Here is a 16,492-nt window from a genome sequence, read left to right as displayed (position 1 = left end):
AGATTTTGGCTCTGACGTGGTTACGAATGTGCCTGACTTTAAGCACTTTAGTCCCACCATAGCCAGCAAGCCTCCTTCAGTGCCTAAAATCTGGGAACTGCTGCAAGCCTTTTGCTGAACTAGAGCTTTATTTTTGCTGGTGCTGAGAAAAATCAAAGAGCCAGTGTAAATAATTTCTTAAACAACAACCAGCAACACAAACAGTTTTCACGTAACAAACGGTGCGATGTATCTGGTGACAGAACCAGGTGTCATCTGTGGGAATGGTTTATGATCATGGGTCTCTTCACCACGCTGCTGGCATGTTGGTCCTGAGCTGGTGTGGCTGAGAGGAGGTGGACAAGCTGAATACAAAAACGTGTCCAGTTACAAATGCTCTCAATGCAAGATGAGGACCAGGGCCTTCATTCCAGCAGGGGCTGTGCATGGGCTCTGGCGGTTGATTTGTGCTAAACCAGAAGTTACAGATACTTTGTGGGAATTGCTGGGTGGGGTTCTTGCATCAGGCAGGAGACCTGACTGGCAGGTCCTAACAGTCCTTTCTGTCCTGGAGATAAAGAGGTCAGTGATTACTAATATTAATGTGTTACTTTATGTGCTTTAATGTTGGAGCTTCTGAAAGAGTAGACCCCAGTGAAGGGAAGCTTCATGCAACTGAGCTCTCCTTCAGAGGAAAAAATGCCAGCACGGGCTTTCTCTCCTGCTTTCCTCCCAGTTTTACTCCATCTCCTTTTATTTTTCATAACCAGTGTGTCTGTGTTTTAAGTCACTGCCCACCACTTGCAAAATGTGTGATACATTTGTAAAGGATTTGGAATTTGGGATGCTTTGATATAACTTTGTGTAGGTTTTATAGAAACACCTGACGTGTATGTTTAGTTCCTAAACACCTTCTGTGCTTGATTTATCCTCACAGGTTGTCAAGGTATTCAGATGACCTGAAACTGAGGAAGTGAGAGGGAGCTCAGCTGGCAAAAGTCTGACATCGAGGCTGGCTGCGGCTTAGATTTGTTTTGCAGAGTGGAGCCCAGGCTGCGTAGGCGGTGAAGAAAGCCTTCTTCACCTTCACCATTGTATCTAAAAAGCTCTGAACAGTATCATTTTTATGCAGGTGATGAATAACCTAGTTAGCTCACATTGTTTCAATCCAGTGACAGTTCTCCTCTGAGAAAGCATGGTAGTAGTTTGTAATAGCGCACTCAAGTTCAAGCTCAATGGTGGAAATGCTCTGGTGGTTCTTTGGTAGGTTTTCTCAGGCAGAGAAACCAAGATGTCAGCCATTTACCATGGACCACCATACACTAATTCTTTACCTTAGACAGTACAGTTTAATATGGCTCAGAATATTGGCTCCTGTCAGGCTCAACTTTTAAACTAGCTGGGTATTTTCAAGGTCCTGTGGCAACCGTGGTCACCAGATGAGTGCAGATCTTGAGGTTAAATACCTCAAGATACTTCTACAGTGGTGTCATTTTCTATTGTCACAAAATTTCTTTTCCCTTTGGCTGTCCTGACTGGTGTCTCTTATGGTATAAGGCCAGGGTTAACTGTCTTGAGAGGTTCCTTGTATAGTTTGAAGGAGGGCTTTCTGGACAGAAGGCAATCATTTTGTTGACGTGGAACAGAGTACATCAGTTTGTGTTATTACTGCTTTACATTTTTTTGTATTTCTAATAATAGCATATTGATGACTGTGTGTTAGAACTCTGTCTTTTAGTGGCTCATTTTCTTTCTGAAAAAGGGAAAAAAGCTACATTCTTTCTAAGAAAAACCCAGAATTAAATTGAAACAAGTACATGGGCTGTGTTCATACATGATCAAATACAGGCAGATTAGGGCACTGTGTATAAATTGCCTTCGTGTTCGTTGGATTAGCAGCTGTCAAATAAGTGATTATAAATGTTGGCAAAGCTTTTCTTTCCATAATCGCTGTGAAACATGGATGGAAATTTAACAGATGCCATTTAATATGGACCAGGACCTAGGTTCTGTTTCTTGGTCTGGCTCTTTATTGCCTTGTGTCCAATGTTTCTTATCATCTTTTTGCTTTAATTCCTCAGTACTTATAAGTGGAGATAATAGTTCTCTCTCACTTTACAGGAGATTTCTGAAGCTGTTTGTGAATTTGTTTGAGATTCTTTGATGAAAGATGTGAAATATGTGCAACAGCATTAATAATAACATTAAATAGAATAATTCTGTTTAGATTGAGGAAAATTATTTCTCAGATGAGTTTTGTTTTGCTGAGCAGTGTTAACCTTGTGCATGAAATAATTTTCTCAAAGACTGTGTTGGGGTTTCATTTCCTGGGATTTTTTAATTTCTTATCTGACAAGGCATTTTGATACCAGGCACTAGACTTGAAGTCTTGTTGAAGAGCAAATGAAGCATTGTGATGCTATTTTTTGCAACATGGGAGTCTATGGTGACTCATTTAGTGTTCGTAATGCCTGTGACAGATTAAAAAATTCAAATCAGTTACTCCCAGTGAGATGGATACACTCAGCCAGACCCTATTTGAGAATTATTTGCTGCACTGTTAAGACCAAAGTACACATCTCCCCCCTCCCCCTCTAAAAGAATCCAGCTTATCATCAAATGTTTATCAGAGCCATATAAACATTTCTCGGCTGCTGAATTTTGAAGGGAAATTCTTTCGGTCTAACATATGTATTGCAAGGAAAACTCTTCACAGATTAAAAAAAAAATATATACATAATTAGCTTGGTTACAGCCCTGCTTATTACCAGGCATGCCAGCATCTGGCAAGGATATGGTGATCTGGGAATTCGCTGCTTGAAGCCATAAAACAAAGTGTTCTTATCTGACCCCAGGCAGCGAGTCCAGGACTTGAACTGGAATCTTCAGGAGCAGAGAAGTCTTAAGTGTCTGGAAAACTGGCCTGTTGAGTCACCACGCAGGCACTAAAACAAAACTAATTTTAAGCAGGTCGGAGTTCAGTGATTCCCTCTGGAATCTAATTTTTTTCCCTTAAAAAAAAAAAAAAGTCTCATGTTTTAAGTGAAAAGGGTCAAAGTTGATGCACTGCTACAATTTTTGAATGCTTTCCCTTAAGAACAGCCACCCAGGCTAGGATTAGCATGAAGGGCTGCTAGGCTGGCACTTCAGTGTCTGGGTTAAAAATATTTTAAATTCAGTCTGTACGGAGAGAGAGATCCCTGGGAGCCTTCCTATTCAAAAATGTGTGAGCTCAGGGCAGCAACTGCAATGTAATTTAGGGCAGTATATGCTTCATAGCTTTGGAGAATATTGCCTCTTTTTAGAGTTACATTGGAGGACAGTGGGATAGTAGTAATTTTAGAAGGGTGGTATTCCTGTTTGTTTTACATTGGCAACTTCAGAATAAATAAAAGAAGCATCAATTGAAGAAGAAATATAACTGCTGAAAACCAGCAATGAATCCACCTCTGAGCAGACTACAGAAATGACAGAGGAAAACGGGCATAGAAACATTTTCGTGGGAATGCAGCTGCAAAAGGAACTTAGCAGACAAAGGCAAAATCAGGTACGTACTTTAAGAGGCGTGTGGGTAAACTTTTGTCTGAGCCCAGTGAGGAGACTGCTCACATTAATTTACAAAATGTTTGTGTGGATCAGATGACAAAAGGCTTGTATTGCTTTTCCATTGCTGACAAAGTGGAGCTGTCTATAAGCAGGGATGATTCAAACAGCTGTTTAAAAAAAAAATACTTGCGAGAGTGAGGGAGATTTTTTCTTTCCTGTTCCTTTATTAAGATGATTTCTTTTTCCCTTTGGCTCCTGCAGAGTTCCCTTTACATTTGCAAGTGAAAAGGAAGGGTCTAAGCTACCTAGGGAAGCTTGAATCTGAACTCTATGTCAGGCATTGTGAGCTTGGTGATCTCTGTTTATTTCTTAGGAAATAGTCAGGCTTGCACAACAGGGCAAATGCAATGTGCAGATGTCAGAACAGCTAGACCAAAAAGGGCTGTCTAGGAAAAGCCATGCCAAACCTAATGGCTAGAGTGGAGAAGCAGCAACTAGGACTTCTGTCCTCTTTTCTTCCCCGTGTCTCTGCAGGACTGTAGAAAAAACTCTAGGCCAAACAGAAAGCTCCTTATTCTTGGGAGCGAGTTGTAACTCATGCAAACTGTACTGCTGAGAGGAGGATGTTTATGGGAAAGGTTGCCTATATGGGTGCAGAAGTTTGTGCTCTGATCATCATGAAGTGTCAGACTGGCATGCAATATAATATCTATTCCATGGGACTTCCCTTTTGATGTGTAATGATTGCTAAGTAAGTGGCAATTTGAGTGAAGGAGCTATAAATCTTAAAATTTCTTAGGAAAACCTCAGCCTGCCTTGCTAGTACACAGAGTTATTTGAATGCTTCTCCTTTGTATTCCTGCAGATAGACAATTGCACAGGTATTTGAATGGAAGGATCTGTGAGGCTCTGAGGTCCAATTTGCCTTCCAGGTTACAGCAAGGCTCCATTTTTCTTAGGCTTAACAAGTGGTGACCTTAGTTTACTAAAATAGTCATTTACATTTAGGGAAAGCTTACTGACATGGCGTTGCTTTTGCATTTAAGATCGCAGTTCATAGCCTTTTGAAGTCTGTATGTTTGAAGGAAAAAGGAGTGCTTAGGATAATCTGAACTTGATTTAAATCATGTAGTCAGATAACAGATTGAATTTGTGGTATGACTTGTTTTGCTAAGGAGGTAAGTCAGGCAATGAATAATGCTGGGCCAACTTGTATCACGACAGAAACTGGTGTAGCTTTAGTGCAAAGTAGTGTGGTTCCCTGAATCTTAATTATGGACCTGTTTTCGTAACTTGAGGATGATGGTGATTCTGAAGAAAAAAAGTTAATTTATGATTTGTATAACTTTATGTTTCACAATTGTAAAGCTGGTATAAATCACACAGATTTCCAACCCATTTGCACTCATTTGAAACTTGAAAACTACAAATTGTTTAAAGGTCTTAGTTGGGTTTCTTTGCCCTTTTTGAACAATATGTTTCTTTTTACTAACATGTGACCTAGTGTAAACTTTGCAATAAGGAAGAATTTTAGGGAGCTAGGAGGCAGAATGGTAGTTCCTAAATATAGTACTGATTGTTTTGTTTCATCTCTGCATTAGTAGTTCCACAGTTGTCCTTGTAGCCAGCCTCCTTTAAATCTTCTGTTAGCGCAAGAGGATTGCGGCATGTGCATGTTGTGCTGATCGTTTTTGTTTAACTGGCGGTGCTTTTGCACTCGAACTAGCTATCAGAGTATGATGGGTCAACCGGATCGTTCTCTTTATCATGAAGCACACCTGAAATATCTGCTTAGGTAGCGCCTGTGATTTCTCAGCAAATATTCTACTCAGTGGGGAGCTGCAGGACTCACCTCCATCTCCCAAGGGTTAACAGTAACCTATAATAATAATCTTGTGGCACAAAAATGCTTCTTTTTATGCATTACCTATTTCCAGAGGCCTAATTTAGGTTTTGTATCAAAATGGATATCACAAACGCTTGAGCTTCCTGCTGAGAAGGAAAGTGCTACTGAGAGACTTTGTTCTCTGTTATTCTCATGGTGTCCAGGAGGGCTGAGGAGGCAAGGAAACAATTGCTGATATCTGCAGCAGTAAGTATAAATAGTAGCAGTATGGGTTGCAAAGGTAAAATAGTTTGACAGTATTGTTTCTGTGAAAGGTTGGCCTTTGCTTTTGGTTAGAATATATATATGTGTGTGTGTGTATAAATATATATGTTTCCATATATGGGGCAAATTTACACATCAACAAGAAAAAAAGTTATGTTTTGTAACTGGACAGAAATTTCACCTGTTGATAAAAAGAGGCTATTGTCATAGAGTACAATGAGATTGTGTGTTCTTGCCTAAATACAGGGGCAGCTGTGCTCAAAGATCAGCACGTGTGTGTCCCTGCTCTCTCTTTGTACTCTTCATGCCAGATTCTGCTGTAGATGTGGTGGAACTGTTTTCATCAGTTATTTTCTTCAAGGACCCGTTGAACGTTTTCACATACAAAAAATTGGATTTGGATTTCTTCTTGTTGTTGTAAGAAGAAGAAACAAGGAAAACAAAACCTGGTTTTTAAAAAACAATATTTTATTTTTTTTTAGATCAGAAATGCTTACTCAGCACCTAGGTATTTTCTTCCTCCCTGGTATCGATTTTCCATTGGAAGCACATGTGGGAGAAAGAAGATTTTAACAAAACCTAAAAAATACTAGTGTTTCTTAATTTTCTGTCAGTTGCTGTTTTGCTGCTTTTTGTACAAAACTTGGTTATATCGAATATGTCTCAGACCTGTCCTCCTCTTCCTGCTCATGCGAATGCCCTCAGGGATGAAGGACCTTTTTGCCTCACAACCTGTCTCCTGCTCAGCCTGTGGGCACTTGCCCCTTCTCCCCTTCCCCACCCCCTGCCTTGGGCAGGAGGTCAGTTCCTGTTGGGAAAACTGTTGTCTTTGCTTGGTCTCGGGAAATAAAGAGGTTTTCTGTTGCTTTTGCCTGGCAGGTTCAGGTGCCAAAATGTGGATGGGGTGAAAAATGCTTACCTGGAATCCCAGGTATAATAAGTGTAGGCATGTTTTCCGTGTATGGTCTAACGAGGCACAGCAGTGGGGTCTGGTGAGGAGAGGACAAGAGATGCGGGTCTGCCTCAGCATGCTGGCTGGTCAGTTGGACATCCGTGTCGGAGATATAGTGATTGAGCTTGGAGCTGTGTGTGTCTGTATGTGTACAGACTTAGGTGCTTTGGGAACAGAGAGGGAAGAGCCAGGTTGGCTGTGATGAAATTTATTCAGCTGATTTCAGCCCTGCACACGTAGAGTTGTATCGGCTTTGGCCTGCAGTTACGTAGTTGAGTGCAAAAGTGGTCCTCAAGCAAACTGGCATTTGCCATCCTGAGTGTAGTGGATGAGAGAGTGCATGGCAGAGAGCATGGAGAGCATGAGCTGCAGCCCTGCTCTGCCACTGAAGTGCTCTGGTGTGCTGGGTAAGTCTCTTGACCTTTTGTTCCTCAGTTTTCTTGTGTTTAAGGACACGCAGACTTACCATCACACATGGGTGTTGGAAGAATTCATTAATTAACATTTGTACAGTTTTGAAGACTTACAATAAACAAGAACCTAATCAGTTATTTTTCTCCGTATTTATACTACAGGAAAAATCTACTAATTTATTTCCAAGTGCGTGATGTACAAAAACGTATCTTCACACTTCTAAGTGGAGCTGGGGCTCAATGCCAACACATATTTTTCCTAGTAAATATGGTATACTTGTACAGTCAGATAGAAGAGTACAGCCTTACAGTTTCACTCAGGAAGTGGATTTTTTTTTCTTACTGCGTTTTTGTAGTTACAAGCTGTAAATACCAGGCACTTCTCTTTGGTCAGATTCTTAGTCCGCATGACTGCACCCATTGCCAATGTCCCTTAGCATGTGAACTTACTCCTTTGGAGTGGCGCTGACTAGTAAACTATACATGTTTTTTCCTCCTGTATCCTGCAGTCTCCTTCTACATTAATTATTGCACTTAAAGAATGTATGAGTTAGGGGAGCAGGATGGAAACAAAATGTAATATGGGTGCTTGTCACCTTTTATCCTCTTGCTTGTGTGTGTAGAGAAGCCCCTTAGTTTACTGCTTTGGGAAGGCAACGCAACTCGTGTCCCACACCTGATGCAACCCTACATGCTTTCGTGTAGAAGATCTAGGCACAATGGGGTGAAAGAAGTCAGACTTTGTGGCTGTCTCTGCAGTTGTGGTCATGAGGGAGTGAAATTGGAGCTAGGTTTTTTTTTTCTTTTGTGTTTTAATTTCCTTTGTTTTAAGAAAATATTTTTTTAAATGAAGTGGGGGAGGAGAGTAATGTGCCACTGACATGCTTTGGGATCTGAAGCTCCTGTGGACCCCATAGGATGTCAATGGACTCATTAAGATTTAGCCAAGTTTTATGCATTATTCATAATATACATTCACAGCATGCACCCTAAAGACTGTCTCCTGTGACTGCTTAGTCAGAATCATTTGCATTCTGTATTATGGATCCGTAATATAGAATACATTTAGCTGCATTTGCTGAATTATCCTTTACACACATTTCTAGCCTTTACTCTTCTGGCATATGCAGCAAATGTATTTAAACAATAGCATGTAGTTATGTTTCATTGCTCCATAAAAACTAATGCATAATAAGGACCATGATGAAAATTAATTATTGCATAAGAGCAATGGACAGGCTTATTCCTCTTTTTAGCTTAAGTGACATTTTAAATTTACTTTTCCAACATGTTTAAGAAGTGTTTTAAAGTCTGGCCTGATATTCTGTGATTTTTTTTTGTCTCAAATGCTCACAAAAATCATTGTTGATGTGGAAGGTTGGCAGATGAAGAAACATCAAATTGAAGCTGAGATGCTTAATAATTATAGGAGTTGTTTGCTGAGAGTTTCCTCTACTCCTATGAACATTATTTCTGCTATACATGACAAGACAAAAGAGTCAACAAAACACCACATCAGAAAATTAATTCTCTTCCTGTCATCTGAAGCATTGAAGCTCCTACGTTTTCTCTTTTCCTAGGTTGGTCTGGTCTCAGCTTTGCTGATGATCCGCTGAGTAGCCCATACATGTTCCTTAGTACATCTCTGCCTCAGTTTCCTCATCTGTTACACAGAAACAGCAGAAATTATGCTCCTTGAAATCCTCTATAGTAGCTGGCCACTTAGATTTTCTCCTTCAGCACCTCATCACTGCTGATAGCATAGGAAATACTCCTCTTGTGAGAAACTCGGATTTTTTGGGGGGTCAGCTTGCAGTAAAGCCAAGGAGGTATAAGATTTATCTTCCTTGTGCAGAATCTGTTGAGGGATCATTTTTATGAAGTGTCTCCAAATTTGTGAACCATAAAATAATTCTAGTTGCCAGACCCTGCTCATGAAAACAACGAATAGGCAAAGTCCAGGATATTGTTGCTTCTTTTGCATATCCTTTCCTTTTGAGGAGAAGCCCCCATATACCTTCAGGAAGACATAGAGAATATCAGCCTTTCATCCCTTTCCTTATTCAAGGGAGAACTGCAAGGTTCTACAGGTTACAAAGAAGCGGTTGGTATGGTGATGTCCTTCTCTCAGGAGCCTGGCTTTTGATTGGCAATTGTGGTTCCTTCAGTCTAAATATACACAATACACACGAAAGATATCAAGTGACTTACTATGTCAAGTTTTTTGCAAATGTTGTAATACTTGATGAAAAGCCAGTGCTTATCAAAACACTCAAAAAAGTCTTGATATTACATGGGATTGAAACATTTTTCCCTATCATAGGCTTAACACAGGAGAATGTTTTGGCAAAATATAGTCCAGAGGCAAACAGCTGGTATAAAATGAGTTAAAATCCTAAGAATTATTCATATTTACTTTTTTTCCATTAGTTCTTCAAGCTTATCTTTAGGCAGAATTCATACATACGTGCTCTGACGATACAATAGAGGTAGGAAGGATTTTGCTGTGGCCTAAGCAAAATAGAAGCACGCTGTCATTTGGTCCAAAACTGACTGTTGAGTCAGTAGAGTAACACCTAAAATAGAAATATTTTATTGCCTTTCTGTTCAAAAGAAATGACCAGGTTTTCATCAAAATTTTTACAAGTGAATTGAGAATCGTAAATTTGTTTCTCCATAGATGTATTTTGCAGCATGCCATGTCTGTTAACTTGTTCTTTTTGTTTATATAGCAATTGACAGCTTCTGATGCTTAAGTCTGAGGCATAGAAGCAAATTATTTTTTTCTTTTATATAAGATGTAGTGCAGTGGAGTCCTCATTTACGTGTAGTGTAGTAATAGTCTTTTGTAGAGTGTAGTAATGTAAAGTAAGAGAAATAATTGTAGAAGGAGCATTGGCTTTGAGAGCAAACGTTATTGTATATGTTGCATGGTGGCTTTACGTCTGTTGGAGAGAGCTAGCTTTTCCTCTTAGTTGCTAGTATTACTGTTGCTTGTTTCTTTGCTTGTTCTTTCCTCTTCCTTCTTCTCCCCAGCTCTTGCTGGAGCCCTGGTGCTTCTCCTTGCTGCTCCCTGAAAGCTCCAGCATAAACCCAAACTAATACAGGCATCAAAGATTATTAACTTGGTCTCTGCTGCATGCTCACAGCCTTTATGTTGTTGACCCACCTCACCAGTTGGACATAAGCATCTGAGACCAGTGAAAACACATTTGTTCCCATTGCAAATCAACAAAATAGGAACATAAAGAATGTTCAAAATCCCAAGATATTAAAATACCTCTTTCAGATTCACCAATATGCTATATATAAGCCTAGCTGCTGAGATTTTCTTTTATTCTCATGAATACCATTTACAGTTGAGCAAATGCAAATTCATTTCCACTTCTGATACTCTGGAAGCTGCTTCTGGAAAGTCAGTAGAATGTGCTGATTAGTCCATCCCAGTTCAGGCCCCAGCACTGCATGCACAACACCTGGATCATTTGGCAGATCTGCTCCATCTGTTTTTCTTTTCAGCAATCTAAGTTCGTATTGTAAGACGTGTAGTAGTGCAATGAGCATAGGTTTTGTTAGTGTTATTAGGTTTATGATGTGGAAACTAATGAACTTGCTTCCTACTGTTTAGCGAAATTTCTAGGAAATTCCTAGCAGTTTTATTTAATATTTGCAATAGGTACTTTTATCTTTCTCAATGATTTTAAACAGTCTTTCTTCAATGAACAGCTGTTTAAATGGGAACTAGGGTACATAGAAGACGAGCATTGTACATTAGCTGGACTCATGAGGGACGACAATAGAAGTTTTCTTTTCCTGTACTAATCTGTGTACCACCATGATATTGTTTGGCCTAACAGAGTACCTCTATACTAGGTTTCAATTCAAGAGTCCACAGGTACTGCGTTACCATTATTACAATTTGCACTACAGAAACACTGGCTTGGATGGATAGATATTAAAGGGTTCTCTCTGGGTTGCCTACTGTATTGTTCCATTTTACAGATGGAGAAGTTACAGGTTTTTACTTGTGAGTCAGTTCATCAGAGGAAAGTCAGACTTACCAGTTAGCTGGTATTATTGTACACTTTGTCCTCCTGGCGTTCTCTCTGCTCTTTGTCCAAAATCATCTGCATAGTATTTCTGTCCATCCACAGAGTTAAAAAGTCTACTGTCAGAACCCTCATGCATTGTGGGGTTTTAAAAGTAATAGATTCCAATTTCCTTTTTATTAGCCCTGGTTCTCAGCCTTTAACTTTGCAACAGTAAAATTCAGCACTTTAAAAAATGAGGCTGAGATTTTCCTATCATCAGAAGTGCTCGGGCTTTAAGGAAAACTCCAAGTATTCCAAGACAATAGAAGTTGCTCATAGGTATTTGCAACCTTATAACTTCCTTGAATACAGGCACCATGAAGGGTCTCAGGTTGTGTATTCCTCTCACACATAAGATCTTTCGTGTTGTGATGCTTCATGAGATGCGTAATATCCAAAGAAAGTAAGTGAGATTGTGCCTCTCTTATCCTTGATCCTCATTCAGTACAGTTGGGAGTGGAGGGATACTGAAAAGGGTGAACCGCATTTAGGGAAGTTAACACCATCAGATTGTCCTTTCTGCTTAAATAAAATTATTAGAGGAATAATTTTCCCTAAAATTTAATTGAAGGAAAGGGGCAAACATGCACAAATTTCTGTACTGAGCATTGTTCAGTTCCTTTGACAGTCTTTTAAAGACTTCAGAATATTCCTCACCAGTGTTTTAATTTTGGCTCCTTCCACTCGTCTTTGCTTCATTTGTTCATATCATTAGAAAGGCAAAGAGCAGAGACCCTTTTCTCCTACTTCCATATATTGTTCTTTACAAAAGCTGCAGAACAACAAGATTCTTCATCTCCCGTCGTGGATAAGGCATAGTCTATATTCTGGGTTTGGTTACCTATATAAAATACTCAGGTCTCTGATAGGACACTACTCAGGAATAGTTTTCTCTGCTGTTTTTCTGAACATTTTCTGTGCATGTACAAATTTCTCCTAGGAATAACAACAAAATTCCCCCACCCCTTTTCTGGTGATTGCTGGTAAATCTTTAAGTCACGCCTGGGCTTGCTCTCAGTGCCAGGCTGTTCCTTTGCCTCTCTTGCATCTCATCCACAGCCCAATTTGCAAGATGTACAGCTGCCTGCCTTCTTATTTGTCCCTGAGTTTACAATCCTAAACTTGCTTTTCACCATTGTCTCACTTTTGCCAGTTTCGCAACTGTGATACTGCTCTGATGTCACTGATTCGTTGTAGCACTGAAACCATTTTCTAGTGATGGATGAAAAAGCAAAGCCAAGAGTTTAGAGCTACATTCATTCATCTTTGGCTGAGGGGAGACCTTATTTCTCTCTACAACTACCTGAAAGGAGGTTGTGGAGAGGAGGGATCTGGCCTCTTCTCCCAAGTGACAGGGGACAGGACAAGGGGAAATGGCCTCAAGCTCTGCCAGGGGAGGTTCAGGCTGGACATCAGGAAAAAATTCTTCATGGAAAGGGTCATTGGGCACTGGAACAGGCTGCCCAGGGAGGGGGTTGAGTCACCTTCCCTGGAGGTGTTTAAGGGATGGGTGGATGAGGTGCTGAGGAGCATGGTTTAGGGATTCTTAGGAATGGTTGGACTTGATGATCCAGTGGGTCCTTTCCAACCTAATGATTCTATGATTCTATGAAATTCTATGTTATTTTAATTCTAAATCTCAATGATAAATATTACTGATATATTACTGCTGGTTAAAGTCTGCAAGATAAAGAGTCTTGTTTTGAAGATCAGCCTATTTTACTGAGTAAAGGGGATGTTGAAAAGGGTAAAAGATGAGGAGCCTACTAGGTATGTCCATTTTAAATGTGTGCCATGTGTGCCTAGGGCGACTTGGTTCACACAGAATGTTTGCAGTCGAGTCAAAAATAGAGCTCATAACTTGCATGCTTGTGCTTTCTCAGTCCAGTCCCTTCAGAAACAAATCTTCACATTACTGTAAGAGAACAGAACTGAAACATGACCGCTTGAGTTTGTATCAATTGACTGGTGATCTAGAGTGGGAGTCAGCAGGAATGCAAGGGACACAAATTGAGACAATATATTGGGAGGCTTATGCAGATGTTATGAGTGCTGCATTAGCCATGCTGTGTAGTACTTTGGTCTCCATGAGGGACAGTCCAGCATCTCCCTTAAATACTGGACTAATACAAGTATTTCAAAAATAATGGTGGTACAGTGAGGATGCATTAAAGCTAGTTCGTTGGGACTAGATATTATATGTAGTCAATAAGATGCAGACAATTGCAGTCTTGGTTGCAGCTGGCATGTTTCCTAAATATTAATACTAATACTACACCGAAAACGTAAAACAATTTAAAAGAACTGGTTGAAAAATCTGTACAGGTGTAAAAGTTAAGCATATGGCAGAGTGGAGATTGGCAATGAAAATGACAGATGATTAACATTCATTAAACCTTTCAATTAACACCTTGAAAAATTTCATAAAATAATACTGCATGTAAATAATGTGTGATTTCTCCAAGCATTCTTCTACCTGTTTTTTGAAGTGAAGGGAAAAGAGAGAGAGAAGTGGGGAAAATGTTTTCCAAAAGTACTTGCTGCAAAGATATTTTTTAGGCCTTGGTTTGTTTTGGAGTTCAATGATCTAGCGATGAATAAATCAAGTTTGAGCTGTCAGCATGGGAAAAGATTTGGCCTGGATAAAAGTTAGTCCTTTATGTTCCCAAAGATGAGCATAGTTTTTCTTACCCATATTTTTATTTTGAGCAAGAGAGAACTTGTAAGAAACTGCAGGGCAATGTGAAAGATGTTCTGATCACTTAGCTAATTACAGAGATTAGTACATGAGAGTTGTTGCAGTCCTGCCTGTGTCATTCCACATTGCTCTCAGCTTCAGCAGGATCTCTACAAGGTTTGGAGAATTTTACGTCTGTGTCTTTTCTTGTTGGTGCGCACACATGAACTAAGGAAGACAGATTTGTCTCATCTAAGTGAGCTTTGTGACAGTAAATTAAAAAGTCAGCATTAAGAGCTGACTTAGATGTCAGTTCTCATTGCCAGCTGTTAATTATAATGAAAAATGCTTCCAAAATCAGGCATGCCCTGGCTGCTTTGACCCAAAGAATTGTGTTTCTGGAGCAAAAGAACTATCTTTGTCTTGTAAAAGCAGGCATGTAGTTTAAGTAATGCAAGTAAATTCATGTGATTTCACTTCTTTATTTCAGAAAGACAACCAGTGTATGTCTCTATGTTGTCATGTAACAACCCTATGCAGTGCTACAGACTAGGAGAAGTCTGGCTAGAAAGCTGCCTAGAGGAGAAGGACCTGGGGGTGTTGGTTGACAGCCAACTGAACATGAGCCAGCAGTGTGCCCAGGTGGCCAAGAAGGCCAATAGCATCTTGGCTTGTATCAGAAACGGTGTGACCAGCAGGTCCAGTGAGGTTATTCTCCCTCTGTATTCAGCACTGGTGAGACCGCACCTTGAGTACTGTGTTCAGTTCTGGGCCCTTCACCACAAGAAGGATGTTGAGGCTCTGGAGCGTGTCCAGAGAAGAGCAATGAAGCTGGTGAGGGGGCTGGAGAACAAGTCTTATGAGGAGCGGCTGAGAGAGCTGGGGTTGTTCAGCCTGGAGAAGAGGAGGCTGAGAGGAGACCTTATTGCTCTCTACAAGTACTGAAAGGAGGTTGTGGAGAGGAGGGAGCTGGCCTTTTCTCCCAAGTGACAGGGGACAGGACAAGGGGAAGTGGCCTCAAGCTCCGCCAAGGGAAGTTCAGGCTTGACATCAGGAAAAAAATTTTCATGGAAAGGGTCATTGGGCACTGGAGTAGGCTGCCCGGGGAGGTGTTTAAGGGACGAGTGGACAAGGTGTTGAGGGGCATGGTTTAGGCATTGTTAGGAATGGTTGGACTTGATGACCCAGTGGGTCCTTTCCAACCTAGTGATTCTATGATTCTATGTTTTCACACTGTTAGAGTGTTAGAGCTACCATTTGTTTGAGGCAGCTGAGGACTCCTGAAGAGGATGTGATGGCTAATCAAAACTACTATGAAATAGCTTCATTTGTGAAGCTGTCTGCATTTGGGATCATGGAAGAGTTGGAAGGATAAATAAGGCTTCTACCTAAAATGCCAGTTAAAATACTCAGTACCTACTTGGGACACTATTTTGTACATATGGTTAAGAACTTTTTTCCTGGTTTGAACTAGGCTATCACTGTTCCTCTTACCACCACCTGTAATTATTGACTAGACTTTGCCATATTAAGTCTGCAGCTCCTTCCCCACCTGACTGCATCTGTACTGAAGTGTGGGCTGTGCCAGGCAGAGACCCCTGGCCATCACACCAGCTTTGGGGGTCTCTTAAGCTTAGAGCTAACACCCTCTGTATTGAACTAGCCACTTCTATATTTCAAAGCTGTGGGCCTGTACTTTTCCTTGATTTTTGTGGTGTCCCTGGAATAGTTTTGTGGCATCCCTGGAGTGGTTTTGTGGCATGTTTTGAATTCTGGCAATTCAAAATGCCATAAATACTTAGCAAATAGCATGACAGAGTACTGATAGGGGGTTGATTTTTTTATAACATTTCACTGGATTGTATGTTTTGTGTTTTGAGTTGGTTGGTTGTAGGTGTTAGAGGATGAGATGTCTGCCAGTAAGGTTACACATTGACATACTCTTTGTGCATCTTATATGCTAGGATGAACTCTCCTATCAGCCTGTTTCCCTTTGGAGGGTCCTCACAGTTTATTCCAGAAGGGAGCCAAGGAGAAAACTAGTTTTTTTGGCAATATGGATGATCAGGGCATCTCAGTGCAGGAATAAAATAAGAAATGAACTAAATAAACTGTGTACACCCACGTTCTAGTTGAAGGCTAAATGAGAAAGTTGGGTTGGAGTGACAGCATCAGTTTCAGCATACTTGGAAAGAGCCTTGACCTCTCCATTTGGTCCTGGGGGCCCTCTCTCTGAAATAGAATGCAGATGATGGGGTACAGTTAAATATAACTGTAATTAGAAGGAACAGGAGGGAGAAGAAAAATCTGACAGTCTGCTGTCTTTTTGCATTTGACTGCTCTTGGATTGCTGTTTTCAAAAGTTGTGTTCAGTGGCATCTCTTGGCTTTCAGGAAGGCAATGGGAATTTTGTAGCTGACGTCAATGGGAGCAGAATGAGACTTATGTTAAGTGCTTTTTTTATAACCCTGTCCCTTGTGTATGGTCAGTTTTATTGTTTTCCCTCATATTTTTGTGAGTGTTACATAGATCAAGAAGGAGAACACAGTACTTAAGAAGGACCTGTTGTGATTGTGAAACCACAGAACTGTCAGGGCAGCTCTTGGGGGGACATCTATGGGGCTTCTAACTGCTGCTAATTAATGTTATGGATTTGACTAAATTTTAGTATGACACTTCTACTTTGAGCAGCTCTCTTTCCCAGAGGATGTCATCAGTAAAGTG

The 16,492-nt window shown here is 40.4% G+C and overlaps 1 protein-coding gene across 8 annotated transcripts in view; it reads left to right on the top strand.

The window, feature by feature from the left end:
* Positions 1-16,492, top strand: part of SOX5 (SRY-box transcription factor 5) — a 651,718-nt gene that overhangs the window by 10,955 nt on the left and 624,271 nt on the right. Inside the window, exon 1 of one of the 8 annotated variants that reach the window (XM_054078727.1) lies at positions 3,511-3,526. The exons of the other annotated variants lie outside the window; for them this stretch is intronic. The gene's annotated coding sequence lies outside the window, so the exon portion shown is untranslated. Of the gene's footprint in view, positions 1-3,510; positions 3,527-16,492 lie in introns of those variants that run through there. 8 annotated transcript variants of the gene reach the window in all.

Source organism: Cuculus canorus, chromosome 1, assembly GCF_017976375.1.
Source record: "Cuculus canorus isolate bCucCan1 chromosome 1, bCucCan1.pri, whole genome shotgun sequence".
NCBI classification, from domain to species: domain Eukaryota; kingdom Metazoa; phylum Chordata; class Aves; order Cuculiformes; family Cuculidae; genus Cuculus; species Cuculus canorus.
The sequence above is the reverse complement of the archived record's forward strand: the minus strand, read 5'-3'. Positions and strand labels throughout refer to the sequence as shown.